The sequence below is a fragment of the Thunnus albacares genome, chromosome 22 (genome assembly GCF_914725855.1).
Source record: "Thunnus albacares chromosome 22, fThuAlb1.1, whole genome shotgun sequence".
Classification (NCBI taxonomy): Eukaryota; Metazoa; Chordata; class Actinopteri; order Scombriformes; family Scombridae; genus Thunnus; species Thunnus albacares.
In genome coordinates, this window is record NC_058127.1 from 20,086,666 (window position 1) to 20,112,686 (window position 26,021).

The 26,021-nt window shown below is 41.1% G+C and overlaps 1 protein-coding gene across 1 annotated transcript in view; it reads right to left on the reverse strand.

Moving 5' to 3' along the window:
- The window catches only part of LOC122973245, an 82,242-nt gene extending 56,221 nt beyond the window's left edge, over positions 1-26,021 (reverse strand). Inside the window, exons 1-2 of the mRNA XM_044340642.1 lie at positions 25,940-26,021; positions 753-906 (exon numbers count right to left, since the gene is read on the reverse strand). The gene's annotated coding sequence lies outside the window, so the exon portion shown is untranslated. The remainder of the gene's footprint in view (positions 1-752; positions 907-25,939) is intronic.

Below are 26,021 nucleotides of genomic sequence, written 5' to 3' on the forward strand. Positions count from 1 at the left end.
ATCTTTTAAAGCTCTTTTCGAATTTGTTTTTAGATATGTGCTCCCATTCATGCTTTCACAGTTATCATGGCAGCCTAGGTTAATAAATGTCTTATTGTAAATATATATAAAGAACAAAAAAGTGGTTCATTTCCACTTGGACATAAGAACAGTCATTGAGTATGTACAAATGCTTTTGTGATGCATAAAGCAAGATGTTGCGATTTGTGTTTACATACTTGCTGCACATATTGTAAAGTATGTTTCATGCCTTAAGGATAGGGTGACAAAACTGAGTATTGAGGGGTGGAGGATGTGAAAAGATTAGTTTAGAATTGTTGCTTCTCCATCTGGTAACAGGTGTCCTAATTAGAGATTACAGGAACACTACACTGTTTTCTTAAAATTGTGGTGGAAACGGTGAATAAGCTTTAGTGTCATTAGTGCAAGTCATTTCTGTCTGTCTGGGGTGGACTGGGTGGGGAGTTCGGGGCCTTTTGAATAAAAAACTTTGGGGAACAACTACTCTTTGAGTAACTGTTTCTTCATTACATTGGTACAGACAGTCTGCAACAGAACAAATGAGTTGCTACTGGTGACCAAAACCTGCCAAGTCTATTAAAAACTGACTTCCATACATAAGTATTGAATAGTCAAAGTTTGCTTTATTTTCATAGCACAAGTAAACTACTCCCTTATAGTTTATGAAGAGCCCTTATTACCTTGCTGATAAAAGTTCACACCCCCATTACATGTAGAACAGAGAGACTGACCTCTTCAACAGCAACACTGTTGGGAAGACCACAGTTTCTTTTCAGTGTAGCACAGCAATGAGGTGAGGGCACACAGGCCAAAACCATAGCGGTCCTATTTAGACAGCTGCTGCACCGCCAGGAAGTACAGGATGAACACCTTTTTAGTCAGGAGCTAAAGGGTAGAAAGACAGATAAGAGAGAAAGTATAAAAAGGAGACATAAAGAGAGACAGAGGTGGAGAAGTAAAGAGTAACATACAAAACAGGGAAAGAAAAAGAGGAATCAATAGAGACAAAGATCAAGTACAGAAGGCTGAATTATACAAGGTTGTCAGCTTTGGATAAATAGGATTAAAATTTGCAGTATAAACCAGAGATGAGCCAGGGTGACTCAGAGGGGCAGTGTGCCAGTAAAGCATGTCATGAAACATAAATCCATCAATTCCCATTCCCTGCCTCAGTGGACTTCAAAGACAGGTCTCAAATCATGCATCCGTTCAACCATACAGCAAGCTTGCATTGCGGCAGAAAGACTATAATGTGACTTGAGCATGTCAAGAGTGTGTCTGTCTGTCCCAGGTGCTATAGCTGTGTGATCCTTTGACAGGTTGAGTGCATGTGCAGTTGAAATATAATGTTCCACACACTTAAATGTATGTAGAGTAATAATCTGTATCATAAATCCTTAAAATAACAGTGCCGCAAATGTTTAATTTGATATGTCAGGGGGTATTGCAAACCTGACATATTCAGCATCAGAATATAAATGGTCGTATAAATATATAAATACCATTCTTTCTTTAAATATTACACTATCACTATGCATTTTGTTCGCATAAACAGTTCATTTGTGTGTGTACCTAAGGGTGAGGCAAAGCAGAGATTGGAAACGGTATGTGTTAGTAAAAAAAAGGAACCTTTCTCTCGCACATTTTTCAATCAGTATGCAGGACTCCTGGGCTACTGTGTCAGTTTGCTCTCATCAAAACCTGCTCCACGCAGCTCATGAGACACAGCGATGTGCGCAGACACACAATACAGGCACAAAGACACACACATACGCAGCATAGCTGTCATACTAGGCAGCGCAGATGATGGGCTTGTGGGAGGCAAATCCACCTCCGTTCTGTTCCAGCTCAAAGAGTAGTCAGAGCGCTCCCAAACCAGGCCAAACCACGCTGAAGTAGGCCAGTCCTGGGACCTAAGTCTCCTGCAGAGCCAAGTAGGTTTTTCCAACCAATAGGGACTGTCTCCGGGCCTTGTCAGCAAATAGGCAAAGGTGGTTGTGTGTGTATTTAAAGTGTGCATGAGCAGATTTGTATGTGAGAGTTTCAGGCTGAGGTTAAAATAAGGTGATAAGGTAATAGTTTGCTGAGAAGTGGTGAAGATTAAGATTTGGGCCAATGTGAGAATCATTGGTAGTCCCATAGGAGGAGCCTATAAAATAATCACGCTCATACACCACAGTGTTCAGCTAACATCTTGTACTGAGTGGCTGTGTTGTTTCAGTCTTAATCTGTTGTTGTTTGCACTGCTGCTTGGTTAACACTCTTAATTCTCTATCTGGCACATAATTACTACTCCCAACAGGATCCAGTATGGCAAGACTGGTGCCACGTTAGCATTCAGCCTCGTATGAGTATGTGTGCATCTCTGTCCGTGTTTACGTGTGCATGTGAGTGTGTCTGAGTCATCGAGAGGCTGCTGTTTTGCTGAAGTTTTGCAAAAGTTGGTGAAGGCAGTATAGTGTGCATGTGTGTCTGCCTGTGTGGGTGGCCGTGCTGGATTTAGCTGAAGTCTCCAGGGAGCAAAATAGGTGTTCATGTTCAGGTGCAAGACAGAATTAGGATCTTTTTAAACACACGCTGGTTGGAAGGCGCCCATGCCATCAACACTTCTTCTCATCACTCTGTTGCAAGCAAATAGCGTGCCTGTAAACTAATGCATGCTATCTTTCACGTTAAAACACATACACTCAAGCATACACACACACACACACACACACACACACAAATACACACAAGAAGTGAAGCAGTAGCAGCTCCCTGGTGAGTCAGCAGTAATCCTGCTACAGCTCAGGTCCCAGGGAACCATGTGTCTGTGGTATCACACATACACACACATATTAATCCTTTCACACCTTGGCCCTGAACCAAACCCCACTCTGACACTGATCCCAGACCAGCACACACTGCTTAAAGGAGCCAGAAATCAGTGGGGAAACAGACAGATCAACACCCACCACAGATCTGTGCTCAGCTGAGGCTCCCATCCAGAAACACTTTAATGGCAGTGATTTTAGTTGGGACAATGGCGGTGCAGAAATGTGTCTGTTAAAAATTCTGTTAGAAATCTATACAAAAAAAAGTATGTACATTTATTTTATTTTTTTTTAAAAGTCTTCAAGTCTGTAACTTTAACATGAAAAGGCAAGCAGGGTTATTTTTAATTGAATTCATCAGATTGATTTGATGATACTGCATCTCTATCAGTGTGGAAGAACTCAATCTCATCTGCTGATTGCCTGAGCTCTTCACATAAAAGAAGCTGGGATGTTTCATTAAGACTGTGATAATTCAACAAGATATACTATTTAAAATCAGTGCGTATTCAGAACTGTGTACAGCGTAAAAATAGAACCCCGACAGAATCCATTAAATGGATAAAACCGCTATACAGACAAGGCCTTGTTATTGAGAAGTGAGGGAGAGGCAGTAGAAATGAGGTATCCTCATAGTTGCATAGAGTAATGCAATCTCTCTGTTTCCAAATAAATGATAAGTCTTTGTCACTGGCTTACAACCAGCAGACCGATCCTGGCTGAACAAGTCCATATCATCGTCGTTCAAACTGGCCCCCCCCCCCCCCTTCCTCCCAGCATTGTTCCAGCAGAATGAACGAGGAGCCAAATCAGGGTTTTGCTGCACAGAATCACCATGGCACCACATGTCTGTTTGTCCAACAACTTAATGAAACAACAATTGTTTCAGAAAGCATTTAGCAGCACATGAACACACCAGAGGCAGACCCTTTTCCAATGATTCTGCAGTTTTATGTTGTGGTAATGTTAAGGTAACTTTGTGAAAAATGATAAGTTAGCATTTACCACACATTGTATTGGAATACCCAGTCTAAACAAGCTTCACGCCTCTGCCTGCTGATTTTCCTGTTGTTCTGAAACAAATACAAAACCAATGGAGGTTTGGCAGCTAGGCACTCATCCAGCAATCTGTAGCACTATTGTTTTTACTATTGCTTTGGGAAAGGTACTGAAACATAAAAAATACATTATTGATAGGCAAAACACTAAATCACCAGTTTCATATTTTAAAGAAAGCAATAATTTTCAGGGGCCTGTAGCTCTGTTTTCCTCGAATAATAATAATATCACAAATTTATGAAATGTATTGTGTTCAAGGATGCATTCACTGTAAATGCATAGACAGTAAGTGTGTCCTCATTTAAGATGATGAGCACGACTATCTTAGCTCCCTTAGGTTTACATCATTAGCATTGATATAATTTTACTTCTCATAACCATCAGTCATTATCTTACCATTATCAATCATTTTCCCTGCCATCGATATTGTCATTCTCATCCTCCTTCCTTCCTGTGCTCTACTAGAGTAAATGTGTTCTGGTGTGCTCTCCAGTACACTGAATATTGCTATTACTACTGTATCCACTGCAATAATTAATTTACTTAATAATAGCACTAATCCTTTGGACAGCGTATGCACACAAAGCAGAGGTGTCAGCTGCTGATTATACTGGCAATGCTAATACTACTTTCTGTCTGCTTAAAACAAATTTTACTAATTATACTGTACGTGATACTAATCACAGTGCAAATCTGTCTTGGATCTCCAGAATGGGAAAGTGTTTGATATTTAACAGCGAAACACAGACTCTGTAGCCAAAACTGATGAACACTATCCGATATTTTCTATTTGCCTGACAAACTGAAAGCTGATGTGTGAGCGACTGATTGATGTGTCTCAGTATTTGTTGGTTGTTGGACTGATTAGCCGAATGTCAGATTGACACCTGTCACTAAATAAGAGAGATGACAGGCTGTCCAGGTCATTAGAGCCATATTTGAAGTGTGTATTGGTCTGTCATTGGTCTGTATTAAGAGAATTGGATATGATGTTTCAAGATGGCGCCCATTTATTCAGATGAAAGTTCCTCACCCAGCCCACATTCCAATCTATGTTGCATAGACCACAACATAGGTCTAATCCAAATGGGTAGCTCCAGGTCTGAAAAGTGAAGCCAATGCGCAAGTGCCTTAAATTTGCATTCTTTCTAATGACCAGCAGGGGGCCACTCCACTGGCTGCCAAAAGAAGTCGATTGTATGGGAGTCTATGAGAACTTAGTTTATTACCTCAGTAAACACTTTCCTAATGACTTTATGGTCTCAATCGCTAGTTTCAAGTCTCCTTCAACACGTCATGATGGTCATTTTGTAAATTATGGTCCCATTTAGAGTGAAATAGACAATAAAGCAGCATATGCTTTAGGGCATGGCTACATTGTGATTGACAAGTCACTGCCACAGCAACAACATCGATTATGTAACATAACCATGGCGTAACCCCAGATTCACAGAGTATAGGCGTAGCAGCTGCTATTTCACAGTGTCTTCTCAGTTCATGAAAGTTAATTATAATATTTTGGTTGCCTAAAAAGTCTTGTTCACCATTTGGTTGTGATAAAAGACCCTCTAAGGAGTCAGATGTTCAGTTTTTCCAGTGAGTACATTTTGTTTCAATGGTTTTAGGCCTGTTTTGCGCTAGTGGCAATTAGCATTATCACTGTTAACCATAGATTTTAAAGGCACCGTGGTAACTAATCTAGCAGCTAACAGCTATGGTCAGCACCACCCTCTCGTCCAAATATGGTCATTTCTGGCTCCAAAAATCAAACATGGAGATGGTCAAATCATAAACTCGAGGCTTCAAAACAGCAGTTCAGAAACCAATGGGTGATGTCATGGTGACTACATCCATATTTTTTTACAGTCTATGGTCTAATCTCTCTTTAGTATCTCTTTCCCTGGCCCCACCTGCTTGTTCCGTTCACTTCACATTGAGATGACATTACACATATGAAAATAGCGTAGCTAGTATGGCCAGCCTGACAAGTTAGTCTGTTACGTTTGGTCCACTTAAAGCATAAGACATACACTTTCCCGTTTGTTTATTTAGTAAATGTTCACCTTATAATAGAAATAATGTCATCAAAGGAGGAAGGAATTTTACGTTGGGACAAGCTTTGACTCTGAATCATCCATTATTTTCCCTTTCAGGGCACTTTCTCATGCGTTATCACTAATGTACTATAACCAGCAAAATATCTGATCATGTATTCTCAAAAATTTTCTCTAAAATTGCTTGAATTCTGCTAACTGTACACTGTCTATCACAGCCTCTGTTTCGAGTGAAAGTGTCTGGATATGTCACTGGTGATAAGTAAAGCAAAATCTAATCTTCTTCAAAAGCTATTTATCTGCACCCTCCTGTTCCATCACACCATTGACTTCAGATTTTAAATCTCATTTAATAGCAGTGATGAAAAGTCACACAGGGATGCTTTAAGATCTATTTCCTCAGCATGGCTGACAGCTGTTGTCCCATGGAACAAACACTGAAATGAACATTAACCACCACTTTCAGCTAAAGAGGTATCAATCTGAGGTGTCCCATTTCCTGCTTTATCCAAAATTTGTTCTTTCATCTCTTTAACTTCATTATCTTTTTTTTTTACTTTCCTACTTTAGTGCATTCCTTTTTCTATTACATTTCCACCTTCTCACACACATAATGTAGGTAATGACGTTATTACAGCCTGCAATGACGCAGGCTTTAAACGTTCCAAAAATGAACCTCTATGCCACAGATGCCCTTTAAATAGCACCAAAGCATGATGGAGCAAGACAGATATAGCTATGGCTTAATAGTATTACTATTATAGTGGACTTATTGTAGATTTCTAACCAAATCTTCTTTTAATTAGACAGGTTTTGCGTTGCCTTTGCATTTCATTTCTAACATAAAATAGTGCTAGTTTCATTTTCTCCTCACTTTCTAAAGTAGGCCATATCTGTCAGTAATGACAAAACAACATGTTTTGTGGAGATGGAAAGGGGTAATGTTGAGTTCAGCTAGGATGATCATTTGTAATTTGAACAAAATATTTGTTGGTAGTACAATAAGCCATACAAGGAGAAAAAAACAAGGATAAAGCAGTGTTTCCTCTGTAATTTTAATACAGCTGTGGTGCTTTAGGCAATTATTCTAGTTTTGTTCCATATCTGTCACTGTTTGGGTCTAACTTATGTTTAAAGTCGAGGCTCTAGTGTTAAAATGGTTTTTAATCACTCTATAATCACTACTTCTAAAGCATCTGGGCTACACTTTACTTTTAGATGACATTAAAGGTATAATATGTAATTATTCCACATTAAACAACAACTAGACCTATGTTATATATTTTGTTGAGTTGTGTACTTACATTATTCCAAATGTTTCCAACAATTTTCAAACCCAGAGAAATCTGTAATTTAATCAAAGTAACGGACCGTTTCATTTGGTCACCTGTCAATAGCGTCATACCTCCTCTACCAAAGAGTAAACACGCACAAGATGCATACGGTGGCGCTGTGTTTGTCCACTACAATGGCGTCTACCAAAGAGTAACTTACACGCATACAAGATTATACATCGGCGTTGTGGTTGTTCCACAGAAACTGTTATAAATGGAGCCACATTTTCATGATAAATTTAGGTTGCTTTGAACTATATCTTTTAGCTGGAAGAAGGATTTTAGTCATTGGACATCTGGATCTTAAGTTATCAGAGAAATAAACTGGGCAAACGTTAGCAGCAGCACGGCTAATAGTCCGTACCGGACGTCCGGTGGTCGCTGCATATCGTCGGAGAAACACTGATTTTTTTAGGTAAAACAGCTTTAATTAGTATTTTAACGATTTTAATCTGCGTGTACGTTTGTTTTTGGAGAGGAGGAGACCTCTGCGGATAATTAGGCTCCCGGGAGAAACCGGCCGAACATCTGGATCTAAAGTTATAAGAGAAATAAACAAAACAAGTGTTAGCAGCAGCTCAGCTAACAGCCCGTACCGGACATCCGGTGGTCGCCGTACATTGTCGGAGAAACACTGAGGTCCATTTGTTCTGGAGAGGAGGAGATCTTTGCAGGTAATTCGGCTCCTGGTAAAAACATCCCGAATGATTAACACTGGCGTAATCCTATCCCGGTGAAGCTGGTTATTTAACAACGAAGACAACAACTCCCATGATCCCTTGCTACTTCACACCTTCATCACACTCCGTCTTTTGCTATTGTTTTGATTGAGAGACCCCTAGCAGCTGAAAATACATTTTGTGCGTTTAAGGCCAAATTACAATCTTTATTTTGACTTCTTGCAGTGGTGGTAATGTTCTTGCTGTGGTGGCTCACCGCTGCTAAATGAATACAGTGGAAACACTGATAAAGCATACTGGAGATCATTATGACCTTCAGAGAGTAAGACAAGAATATGTCACTGCATCAGTGTTGTCAAAATGCCAAAAATGCAAAAGAGGAATGAGAGATTAAACAGGGAAAAACCGCAACAGAAATGTACCTGTCCTGGTCAATCTTCCACCCATTTGTCTCTCTGTCCTGTCATCTTCCTCACACTGAATGCATGTAGAGGTCATTCAGACAATCTTTAAGAGTGATAAGCTCAGTCTTCTCAACATCACACAGCCAAACCTGAATGCACATGAAATATATTCTCAAATATTCCCCTCTTTATTGTACTTTATTGTACTCATTACGATCAATGTCATCTTGATTACACTGACACCTATCATTTTAACACCACCCTTATCAGTATCATCCACTCTCTGTATGTGTTCATTCACACTTCTGTCTTTAGTTCAGGCCTTGAAAAGAATACATGCAACTGATCTTAACTCACTGGTCCACTTTGTGGCTGATTCGTATAATCCAACATATCAAAAAATACACTATTGGACACTGACGATCAATCATTTAATTTATTATGTGTGCATTGGTTAGCATCCTGCAGTGTATTATCTGCTTGCGTTGTTGATAAGCAGGTGGTGTGTGGATGAGGGTGAAACAAGGGTCACATTTGGCACAAAGATTCCACTTTGGATCTGTCTGTGCCAGTGCATCAAGTGAAGTCCTTTTCTGAGATACTTGATTAAATCTTAATAAATGGTATCCATGAGGGGAATATTATGTGCTTATGTACCCTCCGAGTCCTCCTGCTGATCTAGTATCACAGGCCAGTTCATCCTGAACATCTGATTCATCATGATGTAAAATGCTGAAGCGGGGCTAGATCAGCAGTCCTGCTCCTCTGGCACACTCAATAAATGTAGCCTTCAGGTGGAAAATCAGATAAATCCTGGCATATAAGATTTTTAAACCCTATAAGAAAGAGTAACTTAGCACAAGATTCAGTATGAAAAGGTGATTTTAAAAATAAAAGGATTTGGGTAGCAGCATTTAAATTGTTTCCAATCCAAATAATACATTTAAATTTAGTTATTTCATGTATCTAATAGAGCACTTACACTGCTTTGAGAATACTGATATTTCCTTTAAAACTATTTCCTAAAACTTACCTAATATTGCCATCTCAACTTCCATTTACCATTTTTGTATATAGAATATGCTTCTTTCATTATTGTAAATATATACTCCATAGATACAACCCATCTGTGGATTTTTAAAAAAAAAATTTAAAAGTTCAGGACAGGCAGAAACGCAACATTGCTGGGTGGTGTGTTCCCTGCAAGGCATTGTTACTCCTTCTGGAGTTGGGCCATGATGGTTTTCCAAGCAAAGGCAATGTTATCAAAGTTTGCACTCGTTAGCAGCTGCTCCCTGATGTCTTTTCCTTGGGAAGGTTCTGAAAAGGCTAAGAAGAAAGGCAGAAGAAGAATGACAGACAGACTGAGATGTAGTTATGGAAATATGGATAGAAAGAGAAGGAAACCGAATTATGAAAGGATGACAGGAAGAGAATGGAGGTAAGAAACCAGATGGCTTTCACAAAGATAAGACCAGAACACCAGAGTTTCTCAAACACTTCAGACCATTATCCTGTTCATACATTCGGACCAGAGTGAACAATGTGCTTTAGGACACTACTGGGCTGATTATACAGGGGCTAACAGCATGTTCAAGGGATTATCTCAGCCTGCTTGTTTGTAATATGTGCAAATATTTTGTGCAATGTTGGACGCAGCAACATTTTATTACTTACTCATCTTATTTTATACATTTTATTACTAACCCGGCCCCGACAATCCACACACTCATTGTTATGGAATTTAAAAAAACACTGTTTCAGCATAAGATATCAATTCATAGAGCAGTATATTCACCAAGGCGCTGTGCTTATCAAGAGGTGAATTTAGGACAGTCAGTCTGGCACAAGAAGCTTCACTTGCCTATTACTGTGCAAAAATGTGATAGTGGAATAAATCACTTTCAGGCTAAATCAAATCAGTTATTAATGAGCTCTATTTACATATACTTTCTTTAATAACAACATTTAAATGCAAAGTCCTACTCTGCTGTCCTCTGCACATTTCACAGTCTGCAGATTCATAATGTAACATTAACCTTCCTTTAACAAAATAACATTCCACTCTCAGGTGAACAGAGAGCATCCCTTTTGGCAATGCCACACTGTCAACATGACCACCATCTATTACTTTGTTCCTGCAGGTCACACAAATTACCAATCTGGCTATTTACTGTACATGCAGAGAAGAGAGGGATAACACTGTTTGTACTTGTTAGCAGCTGCTCCCTGATGAAGGAGGAAGGAAGCAGCAGAGCAAGTAAGGAAGGAAGGAGGTTGTTCGACGGTCTATCATAAATCGCAAGTTCCTTAACTGAAAAGAAGCCACACATAACTCCTAAGATTGAAATCTAATAGAGTGTGGGTCCAACTGAAGTTTAATAGCTGCACATACTGTATGTTGCTGCTTGGGATGAGATTTTTATGTATTATTTGATTGTTCAAACAACAGTTACAGAGCCAAATAAAGAATTCAAATAAGTAGCCAAAGGGAAAGTAAGCAAGAGACAAAGACAGAGCAAACCAGAGAGAAAGAGGGACAGACACATTCATCAGGCACCAGGGTAGTGGCCATGCTCAGATAACCTCAAGCCAGCTGCCGTAGCTTCAAGCAAGGGCTCTCACCAACCTCACAATCACAAACCTCATGGATTGACATTGACTGCTATAATACTTGTTTTCGGACGTCTAGTCAATTCAAAATCCTCATCTTAATTGCCAGACTGACTTACAATAAATGTGGAAAGCATGACTGGCCTATGAATCATTAGTGCATATTAATTAAAAGAAGCACAAGGGACAACAGGACACAACAATAATGTAAACACAAACATTAATTGAGAAAGAGCGGGTGTTTTGTAGAGTAGAGGGCAGCTATGACCACAGAGCTGTATGTCCATGTTTTAAAGCAGTATCACTCTCTTTCTTTTTCTTAAATAATTAAGCCAGTTTCTGATGATGATAATCTAGTTAAAAGAGTAACAATCTAGTTAAAAGAGTAACAGTAAAAAGGAGCTCAAAAATGAATATCCTTCTGAATTAGACTCAAGTCTACACTAAAGGAATACTTCAGATGGAATACAGAACACATATATGCATATGCAAACAGACAATTATACAATCTCTTATACGCTACTCTACAAACTTCTTTCTACATGAGCTCAGAGCATAGTCTGTCTTTTTGTAGATACACACACACACACACACACACACACACACACACACACACACACACACACACACACACACACACACGTGCGGTGTACGCTTGGAACAGAGGCCTGGCAAATAAATACATATGTGCACCCTTTAACACATAAACACATACAGTACACCTGAGACATGAGAAGTACCTCTGTGAACATTTGAAGAGAGCATGTTAACAAAGAGGTCTGTGTGAGATGCTGTAGGGAAGGAATATGGGCTATAAAGGAGGGGAGGGGAGGGAAGCTCCTTCACACACACACACACACACACACACACACACACACACACACACACACACACAGAAGGAAGGAAGGAAGGGAACATAGTGATGCTGCACTGGTCCTCTCCCCCCTGCTTGGCGTGCCTGGAAACCATGGTAGCAGTGTCTCACGGCACTGCAGCCGTCGCCATGCCAACAGTGGCAGCAGCTTTCTGTGGGGATCAGACTTGCTGGGTGACACCTGACGAATGCATGCGCGCACATACATACACACACACACACACACACACACACACACAGAAGCAGGGAGCTACTGAAAGGAAAAAAGGAACAAAGAAAAGCGTGCAGGTGAGATTAACACAGACGGGTAAAAATACATGCAGAGATGCACACAAGGGCATGTACAGTACATGAGAGCACAAACAGGCACCGGGAAACACACACACAGACAGACACATGCACAAAGTAATGCTTTCAGCAGGTTTATAGAAAGGCAACCTTTCTTTTATCCCTCTCCTCCTGTTCTGAGTCTGTAAGCTACACTCTGTCTATCTAATTAGAGAGAGGCTGCCTGAGTCTGGCTGTCTGCATGGGGGCACACACACGTGCATGCACACACACACACACACACACACACACACACACACATATGTACACACATTCACAAATACATCTTCATCTTTCTTTCAACACAAAGCACACAAAATCTAGTGCACACAAATGACAAGAGCACTCTATCACTCTCCATTGTGCACAGACACACAAAACATACTTGCACGCACGCGGGCACACACACACATTCGCAACCCACATATTAATAACCAGGTCTCCAATGTCAATTTGAGCTCTCAAGGACTGTGGGTGCTGAGCGAGGCAGAGGCCACACAGAGAGAAAGAGCAAGAGAGAGAGAGAGAGAGAGAAAGATAGAGAGAGGCAGGGACACGGAGAGAGAGAGAGAGAAGGAAGAATAATGGGGTAATGCATTCAGGTTCTTATTCATGCTGATTCCCCCGCTGGGTGCACAGACTCATTTACCTAAACAATACATTTCAGACAGGGCAAAGAGGACACAGAGGTAGGGCTGGGTGAGTGTGTATGTGTGTGTGTGTCTGAGGGAGAGTAATAGCCTGCCTTTGCCCTAAAAAGTGTGCGATTTTTGTGTGTGAGAGAGGAAGTTTTACATACACTTTGTATGGGTGCTAGATTAAAGGACCATTTCGCCAATTTTCAACCGTATCTCCAGCTATCCGAATTAAAGATATAGTGTGAAAAAACGCCTGCAGTTGGTACTGATGTTGTCTGTGTCTCTGGGACGCAGCTGCAAAATCTGTTGTTCTTCTGGCACCAGCGCCGTCGTTTGACGTGTACAGTGACGTAGTTGGGGGCAAGGAAGAACTACAGGCTGTTTAATCTTGGATTTCTAGTCTCTGCTTCTGGGTAGCCAGGGAGCGTGCTCTAGATGCTGCTCAAAAACAAAACTTCCTTGTTCTCTTTGCTTGTATTGCAAACTGGCTATGTTTACAACAGTGAAAATGGCATCCCAAAATACGAGTGCAGAGGATGTTATGGATGAGGATACATTTTACAGTGTTTTGGCTGACTCAGATATTTAGCTGTACTTATTCGAGCCAGAGTCGGTTTGGGTGCCAGAAGCTCGTGTGCAATGCATCCTGGCACATGTAGACACTGCCGGCACGGCTCCGCGAGCAGGAAAACTCAGCTTTTTAGGTCAGTGTAGCACGCGCTGAGGAATTTACTGCTTCGATTGACTACATTTACCATCAACGGTGACTGGACATCCACATAAAACATGGCGAAAAGAAAATGAGAGAGATAAAAGTTGAGAAATGTGGTACTTGACCTCCAGTGTGTGCTTTACATGAAGGGAAGAGGCAGAAACCTTGTCTTTTATCTCTGCTTGCCATGAGGCTGCCTGTGCAGTCCAAGCTTATATACATAGCGCATATAGTATAATGTACATGCAGTTTATCTAGACATGTAGAATTAGTAGTTGCATGAAAATATTTATCACACGTTAAAAGGATAATTCCTGTTTATTACAGCTGGGGTCATTGAACACTGCTAAAAAGAAGTCAGAGGGGTCAGACAGGTGGGAAACAAACCCCCAGGTTAGCCAACAAATATGGATAAAATCCTCTATCACAGTAGATTTAATCTAATACTGTGAGATTGATACTGTATATTGCGATAAAGAAATTGGGGTTAAAATAACCAGATCTGTTTTGGCTAATCATTCATTATACTGATGCAAAAATCATGTAAAAAGTTCAATATTCCATAAAGCACTCATAAGGTTCAATATTGAAGGGAGAGCTATATCTACCTCTGTAACGGTAAGGCAAAATCTTTGACATTTAACAAATTTATATCATGTCACAGTATATCATATCACCCAACCCTATCTGAAAGGGAAAACCATTATTAAACTGTCTATTGTAAACATCCATTGCAGTTTACAGAAATGTTTCCTGGTTGTACTCTGACATATTGCACTGGCCATCATCATGCACCCACAGTTTTACTGTGCAGCGAGGGATTATTAGCAACATTAGCATTAGCATCATTCGCATCATTTGTTGTAATGATGCTGCTGTGCGTGTTTCTCCACGAAACACTTTACAGGTAGAAATGTTGGCCAAAACTATAACATAAAAATCTGAATTTGCCTGTAATACTTAAGATGAAATATGCACATGGAGCAACATTATGCTTCTGACACACAGTATGTTCAGCATCTCAACATATGCTTTGGCCTTGGGTGTATGCCTGAAAAAATAACCGTTAACCCAGTCTGACACACACACACACACTCACAGTTGTAGCAATGAGATGCTGACACACTGCAGTGACTCACTATATCTATTGTACACATAGAGATAGTGCTGAGCCATGACCCACATTATGAGCATGTGATCCATCTACCCACATTAACATCAATGAGCAGAACAATTCATAATGATTTATGATCGTCTTATTACATAGGTTGACAGACATACATCCTCCTAATGAGTATGTGTACAATAAAAGACACATGCACACAAGAACAGAGAGGCCCGCCATAATTACAGCTACAGTACAGTAACAACACCGAGACACTAACACCGCAAATGTAATGACCCTGAACACTCTCTCTGCACATGTGGTTAGCTAGCTGCTTTAAACTCACATACATACACATTCACAGACCACATGTGGAGTAACACACTTATCGATCTGGATACTTAAGCACACCGGGCCAAGGTTTAGCCTTTTGGCCCATAATGCCGGCTTCATGGCTGAATTTAGCCAAAAGGCAAAAAGGAGATGGAGATTACACACAAACACACACATACACACACAGATGTCCAATGAGAAACGGTCATTACTACCATGCTGTTTAGCCTGCTGTGCCTGTGTGTGCATTTTCCATCACACAGAAAGGCTTGAAGTGTCTCACATGAGCACTGCTACAATATGTGCTGAACATCTTCTGTTGATGACTATGAATATTGTTTACCGAGGCAAACATCTCACTGTCTGCAGCATTTCTTTGGCTTCCTGTTCCTTTTGTTGGCTTTTTGTGATCTTTTTGGGTTTTTAAAGGGTAATGATATTTTTGTGGTTTTCCGCCCGATGTGTATTTGTTACTTTTGGAATATGCTCCGTGTGTGTGGCACCTGCCTGAGGGCTTGTTTGCTAAGCACGGTGTGCTGATCCATGGCAGGGTTTTTGTGGTGTGAGGAACAGGTGAGAGACGAGAAAAAGGAGTCGACACGATGCCCTTGCTGCACTCGCACAGAACACTCTCTGATACACACGCACACACACAAACTAACACACCACTGTATGAGGGGAGGGAAAATGAGTTAGAGCAAATACTGTTCAACATATCTCGCTATTATAGCGCGAGAAAGAAATACTACTGTGCAGAACATTCGCTCGAGCAAAATACACAATCCCGCAATTGTTTAAAAGTCTCAGTTTTTCCAAAGATGCCAGTCTGGCATGAGTTAAAAATCAGAGAAATATGCAGCAGATAATTGGGAACATATCCGCACAGCGCACTGTTTATATGAGCCAGTGTTTTTGTGCATTATGTCTCCAAGTGCTCTGAGCATATTTGACAGCATCAAGAACATATGAGAAAGTATGTTCCACTGGATGTATGCTGCTGCCTCCAAGTCACAATGTGTATGTGTATAGATGGTATGTGTATGTTCTGGAGATTAGGCAGTTATGAGTACAACTACGTGTGGGTTTTTGTATGTGTTTTAGGGTGAGTAAGCCACTCTTACCACCACATGTACTGGTAGGTGTGTATGTGTGTGTCTATCTCACTGTGTTCTTAAAGTCTTGTACAACCCCGGGCCTGTTTTCCACTTTTGTAGACTACGGTTTTGTTATTCAGGCGAAATAAACTGCCACATTCCCTTCTCTCTCTCTCTCACACACGCACGTACACACACACACGTCTTTCCAATCACTCTAATTCGTAGGTTGGATACCCTTCTAATTATTAGTTGTTATAGAATAAGGTCAAACAAATAAAGAAAAAATTGAATTGGTGATTTTTTGGAGCCTCTCATATGCCGTTTTTGATTAAAACCGTTACTGACATATGCAACACTGATGACAATGGGAGATGATTTTGAGTCATTAGAGAGTAGTTTGGCTCACTTTAGAAAACAATGGTTTGAAAGCATGTACTCATTCACTTTGACATATTCTGACACATGTATCCTATGTTTTAGTGTATTTCAGATGTTTAATTTCCTCATCAAAGTTGGGAAAGTATTTGTGCCACTCAAAGTCTTACTTTGCACGATGACAGGTTTGTTTCCATCTGTCTTCGTCCAAATATTATGAAGGCGAACAAGATGCTTATCTGTAGGGCCTTTTTTTTTTCCTTTATTCAATCAGCTTTGTCTATTTCCTCTTGTTTTGCTCAAAAAGTTGGCAGAAAATCTTGTTTTGGGAGGCTTTTTGTTTCTTCTTTTCACAATTGTTGTTGTTGAATGTGTTGGCATGATATGCAAGAGAAAAAGAAATTGGACTTCCAAATCTCTGACAATCTGTGTTTTATCATCGTCTCTGGTGGACTTCGCCATGGGGTGATTAATTGCTGATCAAACATGTGACATGACCACGGGCCTATGTGCCAGCAGTCCTTCATGTTTCATTTTCTGATCATTTCTATTTATTTTTAAGATTCTTTCCGCCCATGGTTAATTTCTCAGTAGAATTTATTTAGAAATGTTGATTAGTTTTCATTTTCTCTTGCTCTTACTCATGCTCCCTTTCCTCCACTGTTGGCTCCACGATCCCTCTGCCTCCTTCTCCCTCCCTGCTTCCCTCCATCATGTTTACTGTGGGCTGGTGGCTGACTGTAGCCTTCCCCCCTCTGCCCAATCAGTGGCACTGGCTTGGGCTACTAATTGAATTGGGCTGGAGGTCTAATTCTAATGTGCAGCAGATGGCCGGGGCATTCCTGCATTCAACCAGCCGCGGGCCGCCGCTCCGCTCCGCGCTGCTCTGCCCAGGGTAATGTAAACCACCACGGAGAGAGAGACAGAAACAGAGAGACAGCCCTACCTCAGTCACCTTGAGGTTACGCACAAATATACTAACTCTCTCTTTTTTTTTTCCCTCAATCGCATTTACAGAGTTGACTGCAGTTGAGCCATAGAGCCACACAGCATTTAACGAGCAAATTATTCTCACGCTTCGCATATGCTCTCTGCTATAGCCTCCTGTGACCCAAACATGCATAGGGACAACCCTGCATCTCAATTACTATAGGTAACACATATAAAAAATCTACACAGCAAAAAAAATCTGCTCCCACTGTTCATGTTGCATACACATCAGTGGATCGAACCATCACTGGATGGCAGTGTTGAGCTGCACTGAGCGTCGATCCGGTGACAGTGGTGAACAAGGTTCCACTGAAGACATAATAAAGACACAAATCAATGGCCATAATTTGGAAAGAGACTCATCCTGGGTTAGAGTTATAATTTCCCTGGTTTCTGGTGCTGCATTGGAAGGTAAACATTGGAAGTGCTAAATCACAACAGACAGAGGAGGTCGGAAAGAAGAGCAGAGGGTGGTAAATAGATAGAGGAAGGAATGAAGAGATATAAGGAAGGGAGGCGTAGAGCTGAGGAGCTGAAGAAAGAGAGAAGGGGATAAAATCAGAGCTGCTAATGTAATAACAGCACAACACAGAGATGGGGGAACATTGCTTCTCACAATGGCTACTATCAACAGCTATCAAGAGCAATAGGGACGTGGCATCAGAGAGCGTGCGGTGCGCGGCGGTGTTGTGTGTGTGCGCGTGAGAGCACACAAGCATACTTTGCTTGAGCGGGGTCGCGCTTACTGTTTTGAGATGACTCCCCAGAGTGCAGCCTGAGTGCTGTGAGGAAGATTATGAGTAAGATAGAAAGCACACATGAATTTGAGCTTTGTTGTGCGCCAAGATAATAAAAGATGGAACTCTTTGTCAGAGCAGTAAAGTGTATGTTTTGGGAGTAAATGACTGACAACACAAAACAGCCATTTGGGCTGTGGGCGTGACAGTAGCTCTTTGTACAAAGAACTTAGATCTGTAAGCAAGTGTGTTTATTTACGTTTTTTTGCCCAAATGTATGAGCACAAGTAGTTATTTAGATGCATCTCTATGGATGTTCTGTGTGTTTGTGTGTCGGTCGGGGAGAAGTCAGAGATAAATGGCTATGACTGTGGGTGGTAATTGCAGGTGATTTGGAGCGCGCAGTGTATCCTGCCTTTCTCTTATTATAGACACACTAAGACAACGCAGCTTCATCTGCAGGGCTAATTACAGACAGACAAGGTGTGAGGCCTAAAACCAGTGCACCAATAATTGGAACAGCAACTCACTGCATGTATATTCTCTTGCAGTATGTTGTTGATTCACCGATACCAACAATGCTGTATCTTGTGATACTAGGAAACAGGTGTATCCTTTCTTTAACTCAGACCTTTTAACTCTGTAACTGTTCTGTCGGTTTAGCTTTTTGCCACTTAGACTGTTGAGTGAATGATAGCTTTCCGAGTACATGTTGCCGCACATGTATGTGTGTTTGATTTGTAGTTATTAACTTCTGAGAAACTGAGAGAGCTTCATAATACATTGAATAAATACAATAAGGTGGGGAATAACAATTATTAGTCACACTAGCATCAGGGCCCTAGCAGATGGTGATGCTGATGTTGATGTCAGTTGGTCGGGTCGGTCCACCACTTTGGCCCCAGTTTGTAGCCTTTCCTGTATTTACATTCCAGTCACAGCAGTATACCTTCATTTCGCTGAAACATAATACTTGTCCAAAAGTCACAACTTGGGAAACTTGTTAAACCTTTTTTGTTTTTTTATTGTGCATCAGATGGAATTGTTTTTCATTCCATCTGGTGGTTAGAAGAGTCGGAGGATTTTGGAAAATACTTTCGAAACAGTGATAATGTTGTTTAAAGACCTTCTGGGCTTTTCAAACATAGCCAAGCAATTATCTTTCGGAAAAACTAATGCTTAGCTCAGTGACTCGAATGGGAATACATGAGAGGCACAAACTGAGGTTAGCCCAGACTGAAATATCTTAACAACTCTTGGATGGGTTGCCATGAAATTTGGCACAGACATTCATATTCCCCAGTGGCTCAGTTACAATGACTTTTGTGATCCCCTGGATTTTCATCTCGCACCATCGTCAGGTCAAATACCTGCACAAGTAATAACACTCCCATGAGCTTCAGCTGTACATAGTGTTTTTAGTGCTAATTATTTTACTTAAAGGACCAATATGATTTAATGGCATCTGGCAGTGAGGTTGCAGAATGCAACCAACTGAATACCCCTCCCTTCACCATTCCTTTTCAAGCATTTAAGAGAACCTTTGGTGGCTGTGAAACTTGTGAAAAACACAAAAGATCCTCTCTAGAGCCAGTGTTTGGTTTGTATGTTCTGGGCTACGGTAGAAACATGGCGGTGCAACATGGCAGGCTCTGTGGAAGAGGACCTGCTCATTCTAAACTAACGAAAACACAACAATTCTTATTTTCAGGTGATTATACACTAATTAAAACATACTTGTGAATATTATATTCCATGTCTACCAATAGAGCCCCCTAAATCTTACATACTGGTCCTTTAAAGTTAGCATGGTAGCACACTAAACTAAGATGGTGAACATGGTAAACATTTTGTCTGCTAATCATCAGCATGTTAGCACTGTCATCGTGAACATGTGAACATTTAGTGTCACTATGCTATGCTCTGTGAGTACAGCGTCACAGAGCCACAGGATCACTAGTGTAGCTGTAGACTGTTAGTGTATTTTAAGGGTGTTTTTATGCCTTTATTAGATAGCTTACAGTAGGAGACTACAGGAAATGAGGGGAGAGAGAAGTGGGGAATGATGTACGACAAAAGGTTCCCAGCCGACACTAACTGGGGATGTTGCAGTTCATGATGGATAGTTTTCTCAATCGACCAATCAATGAATCAACTAATCAACTAATAACTCTTCTAAAATATGCTATATAATTGATTTCTGCTTTGTGTTTTGCTCTTCAGTTACACATAACAGATTTTGGATTGATGTATAGTGTGGTGCAGAATCACCTGTACTGTCACTGGCATCGTTACTGTGGGTAACACATCGTATTTTGTGAGCTAACTTATGATTTCCACCCTTACTCACCTGCTTATTCCATTTTCTATTCTATTTTCACATACTCAAACACACCCACTGAACTCTCATTCCTCAACACTAAAAGGAGTCTCTATCCCCTCACCAGCAGTCACCGCCTGTTACTACAGACACACACACAGAGTTATATCTTCAGAGTGGGTCTGTCGGCATGCAGGCGATAATGTCTCAGTGTGTGTCTTACTCATATTGTCCATAGTATCATCATTAATCATTTCTCCTCTGCCCAGACATGGCCATCAGTTATTGAGAGGTGCAATAATTTGGAATTGATTTAGTCCCCCCACACAGGGCCTGGCTCAGAATATAAAATGCTCCTTTGGCAAGACAGAGGAATGAAAGCTAATGATAAAGGGCTGTCAGCATCTGAAGCTGTACAATTCTGCAAATAGCTGTGAGAGGCGTCTCTATCTCCTCTCTCTCTTTCTCTTATTGTCTATTTCTGTACCTCTCTTTTTTGTCGACGGAACAACTAGGAGGCAAGACTGTAGGGAAATTGTTTTTTGTGTTGTGCGAATTTACTTGTTTGTGAGTCAGTTTGGAAGAGGAGGAGGAGGAGAAAACCTGATGGACGGAATCTCTCCTCCTACGCAAAACCCCTTGTGTTAACAAGGATACAGATTTAGGAGAGAGAGCGTGAGAGAGACAGTCACAGAAACCTTGAGAGATAGTTAGAGAGAGACAGAGAGAGAGCTGCGAGCTGAAGAGCAGACTACTAAGCCTCTATAAATAGGAAAAAGATTGACATATAAGAGTTGAGAGACCCTGTTAAAGCTGTTCTCTCTTTATCCTTCCCCTTTCTCCCCCGCGAGACTTCTCCCATTGATTAAATTCCATATCAGTTGGCATCGTGATCATTTTTAGGAATTTTGAGAGAAAAAAGCATATAGATATATTATGTTATAGCTATGTTGTAGCTGTTATAGCTGCTGTTTACTTATATTACAACAAGGCCTCCGTTATATTCACAATTTCTTTCTGCAATTTGTTTTGCCACAAAGTTTTGTGGAGGCAGTGGTGATGTCTGCCACCAGTAGGAAAATGAGCAGTATGATGGCAGCAATAGAGCATTTCAGAAGCTATTGATGCCTGTCAGCTCTGGCATACTGTTATCAATTCCAATTATTTTGTTATTACTTTCAAATATGAATTGGTTCTTGATATCGAACCCTCCCTTCACAACTTCTCTTTGCTGTTCTCATCCACTACTGTCTTATCTCTGCCTCCCCTCAGCAACCCCTCTCTGTTCTCCACATACATAAGAAACAAGTGTGCTTCACCCTTGAATCCTTAAACATTTCTTTACAAACTAAGAATTTATAGATTGTTGTGCAACCAAAACCTTAACGTCTATTTGGATTTTAGTTGGTTGATATTCTCAACGTCTTCTGTCACTAATTATGAACAGAATGCGATGGTAACAGGACAGTAAATACTGGTCTTCATTTACCTTTATTTAAGACAATATATTATTAAATACAGGACTTTATTTCTAATTCCTGCTGTGAATTTGATCATATTCATTTAAAAAAAAACCCTCCCTGCTGTTGGATCTGCCCTCGTTCGCCATGTTAATTTCTTCTTCCACCTTTTATTAGGAAAACTATAGTGCAGTCTCTGTCTCCCGATGATCATTCTCTTCTCCATCTCTTTATCCCCCCCCCCCCCCCCCCCCTCTACTTTCCTTTCCTGCTTAGCTTTCTCTCTTTATACTCATCTCGCTCTTGTCTGCAGCTTTTGTGTGTGTATGCATGTATGTGTGCCAGCGGTCTGGCGGAGGCTGGAAAGCAGGTGGGCGAGAGGAGCTGAAGTGACACCTGGTAACAGGCTGACAGCCCCAAGGAGAGATGCAGCACTTTCATCCCTGACACGTCTCAACCTCCTCTCCACATAATCATGAACTTTTCGACACACATGCAAGCTGACACACACACACACACACACACGCACGCACTGTATATTGTATATGCTAACACAGATATTCACTGAAAAAATAGCATACATATACTGTACAAGCAGAAGCAGGTGACAGAATATAGCAGTCTGAAGGAAACAGTCTTGCAAAGAATTTTTCAATGCTGGAAAATGGATCATTATACCAGGTATTGTATTCCTCATTCTGTACAATCAGTGGTGTTTTTTTTTAACAGCAATTTCTCTGCAGTGGTTGTGCATTTGGTGGTTGGGCTGATTGCGGATACAATAAAAAGGTCAGCCTGTATGTTCATTTTTTACACGGTTCATTGTTCTACTTCAGCTACTGCACACTTAGCCACAAAAATAAATGGCGAAATAAATAAATTATTGCAATTACACAACTGTCCATATATAATATATGCAACACCTCCTACAACTTAACCTCTCCCACTGCATCGACGAAAATTCCACAGCGTATTCTTTGGTTTGGTTCGACATTATAATTAACACCCAAAAGATAAGTAGTTGTATAGAACAACAACAGCAGTCATGCCTCAGGCTTGTTTGAAGCTCTAGGTTTGTGCAGAGAAATCTACATGTAAGTACAGTAAAACAAACATTTCAAAACCAACTAACAATCTCTTTTTTTTGGGACTTGTTTGTGTCTAAATTGCATGCGGAAACAAAGTCCCACACCTCAATAATAACGTTCTTTGTTTATAATTGAGGACTTTATGTTCATAAATGCTAAAAGGTCTTTACATCTGCTTAAAAGAATTGCCATGAAAACCCAATCTTGTACCAGATGCCAACGATGCCCTGTTGTTGAGTCAGCCATTGTGAGGTCCATAGATTTTAACAGTCCCATCTTATCAGAACTCTTAAAAGATCAAGCTTTTCCACTTTAATCCCCTCTTTTTTTACTCTCTCTAGCATTCTCTTTCACTTTATCCCCAGTACCTCTGAGCCACTGAACTACGCTTATACAGCAATGCCACCAACATAAACACTCCAAAAACCAATGGGACTCTAGATGGACTAACACCTCAAGGCGATACACTCCATCAGCCTGAGAGATGGACGCTCCTGCTGTTCACTCCTGCTCAGGTACTATTGTTTTTTTTTTCCCTCCATGTTGCCTTTACTGGATTCACTCTAGCTAAATGTGATGGTGCAAAAACTTCCAACTTTCAAACAGACATACACAACTCACAGCACTCAGGACCAATTACCCACGACCCAGCCAGCCAGGGAAACACATGAAAGTTATGGTTCAATTAGGAAAAAGGGTAAAAATAATCTAATCCATAAATTAGCTAAAGTCAATTAGGACAACTCACCAATTAAGGACAAATCTGTTACTTGAGGGCACAGCTATAATGAGGTTGCGGGAGGAGCCACGCTGAGACTGTGTCCTTGCTTGTTTGTGTCGCACTCAACAAACACAGAGCTTTGGCCATGTTTTTGATATGGAATTAGCCTGCAAATTGAATTTTGCGGGGACCGAGCCCGTGTCTGGCCACATGAGGAAGCAGGAGACAGAAAGTGAGAGAAAGAGAGAAAAGAAGAGAGAGAGAGAGAGAGTGTGTTTATGTGGGACTATTTATAGATGCTGTGTCAGTCTGAATACAGGGTGGATATAGAAGCTTGTCTGTTTTGTGGTGCAGAGTGACTGATTCTCATCTAACTCAATACTGGCAAAACCCTAGTGTTTTTTGGAAGGGCAGGAGTATTTATAGATGACCGATTTTCATTTTAAAAGAAAAACTGAGAGATAATTACCCTAAAAAACATGAAATTTCAGAACACTGACAAGTACTTTCGATTAATCCCCAAAAGATTAAATTAACACAAAACAAATCCCCTGATTTTCAGCACATTCTGATAAACAATGACCTCCTCTATTGTGAAACTTGATCTTTAAAGCTGACTGACCTTTCACACCCTGGCCCTCCACCCAACCATGCCTTCAAGGCTATCTTCCCACCTTAGCTAATGGTGGCCTCGGTCTTTAAAAGGTCCAACGTACAGGAACGTTTCCTGCCCCGTCATGGTGATTCCCTAAAGACGCTTCAATATCAAAGCCAAAGTGTAACCTTAACAGACGGAAAACATCTCCGGTGCAAATAGTCACCACAGAGAAAAGGCAAAAGGAGACGGAGATTTTTCTATTCTTTTTCTTCTCCACAAGACCAACAGTAACTTTTTTATGATGAAATGAGGCAGCACTAGAGGCAGAAAACCATTGATCTTGGCAACTATTGAGTGCTGCAGCTTGCGCACATCAGAGACCGAGAACCTTTTAGAAATAGGCGTGATGATGACAGCATGTAACAGCATCTCTTTTATGTTTTCCCTCTTCTCTCTCTCTCTTCCCTCCCTACACAACAAGACTGTCAGTGAACTGTGATGAGATTTGGGGGAGTGAGCGGGGGTTACTGGGAGGTCTGATTCAGACACCTCTGATACCTCCCTGGGCCAAGGTTACTCACACACTAAATCTGCACTCATGCTGCATTGTGGGGGAAGTGGAGAGGGGCAAGGGGCAGCACTGATGTTGACACAAGTTGACAGGCAGACAAGGCTGCTCTGCAAGCTGGCTGTGCTGCCCCAGGACAGCAGGCCTGGAGGCAAGGAACCAGTCAGCCTGTTCCCCCTCTCTCCCGAGTACCACTTCTGGTCTGGAGGAAATTAAGCCTCGTCTCCATTTTCCCCCACCACTTGCCTGCCTGAGCTTTAGACCTCATCCACATGGACCCTTGGAGATGTTGGGGAATAAGCTGATGAGCTGCTGCCAGGGGCTATGGAGGGCTACGTGGCTACAGCTATGAGCCGCCATAGACACTTAACCCTTTGTGTTCCCCTACTAGCAGGGCCAAAAGTCCTTACCTGAGGTGATTACCACATAGACCTCGGCACCTGGCAGCCATTCATCATTCCCAGCAGCACTGCAGCCTTTGATACCTTGATATGGCTCTAATGGCATATGCAAGAGGTACAGGTCTCACATACACATATATGCAAACAAAATTCAGGGTTGTGGGGTAAATACAATTTGAAAGGATATCCACTTTGCCCTTTGACCTCTGGAACCATAACAAAAGTCTCATGTGGCTGACCCGGGAGAACGGCACTGTACTGACAGATGGCGAGGTCAAATGAATAACTTAGCCATGGAGAATTCAAACACTAATGCTGGTGACCTTTTGATCCGTGCGAGGAGAGGGATGAAGACAAATAGGGAAAGAATAAGGGAGAGGATGTATGAGAGGAAAGGTGAGTAAATCTGTACCCCAGTGGGAAAACACAAGCTTTGTATCATAGCAGCCAAATCCTAAAAATAGTTAGACAAAGACAGCTGCACAGCCTGCATCTGCACTTATCTGCATTATAGCACTGCTTTTTTTTTCCAGAAGAAAGGTGAGTGTCAGAATGAATAAAAGCAGGAAAAGCAAGACAAAGACAACTGAGTGTCAGTCCAAAGGAAGACACTGAACCTGTCCTATGGAGAGCTCCTCGCTGGCAGTCCAAGAGATCTCACAGATGCTGTCACCATACTTGTTGAAGCCCAGAGATATG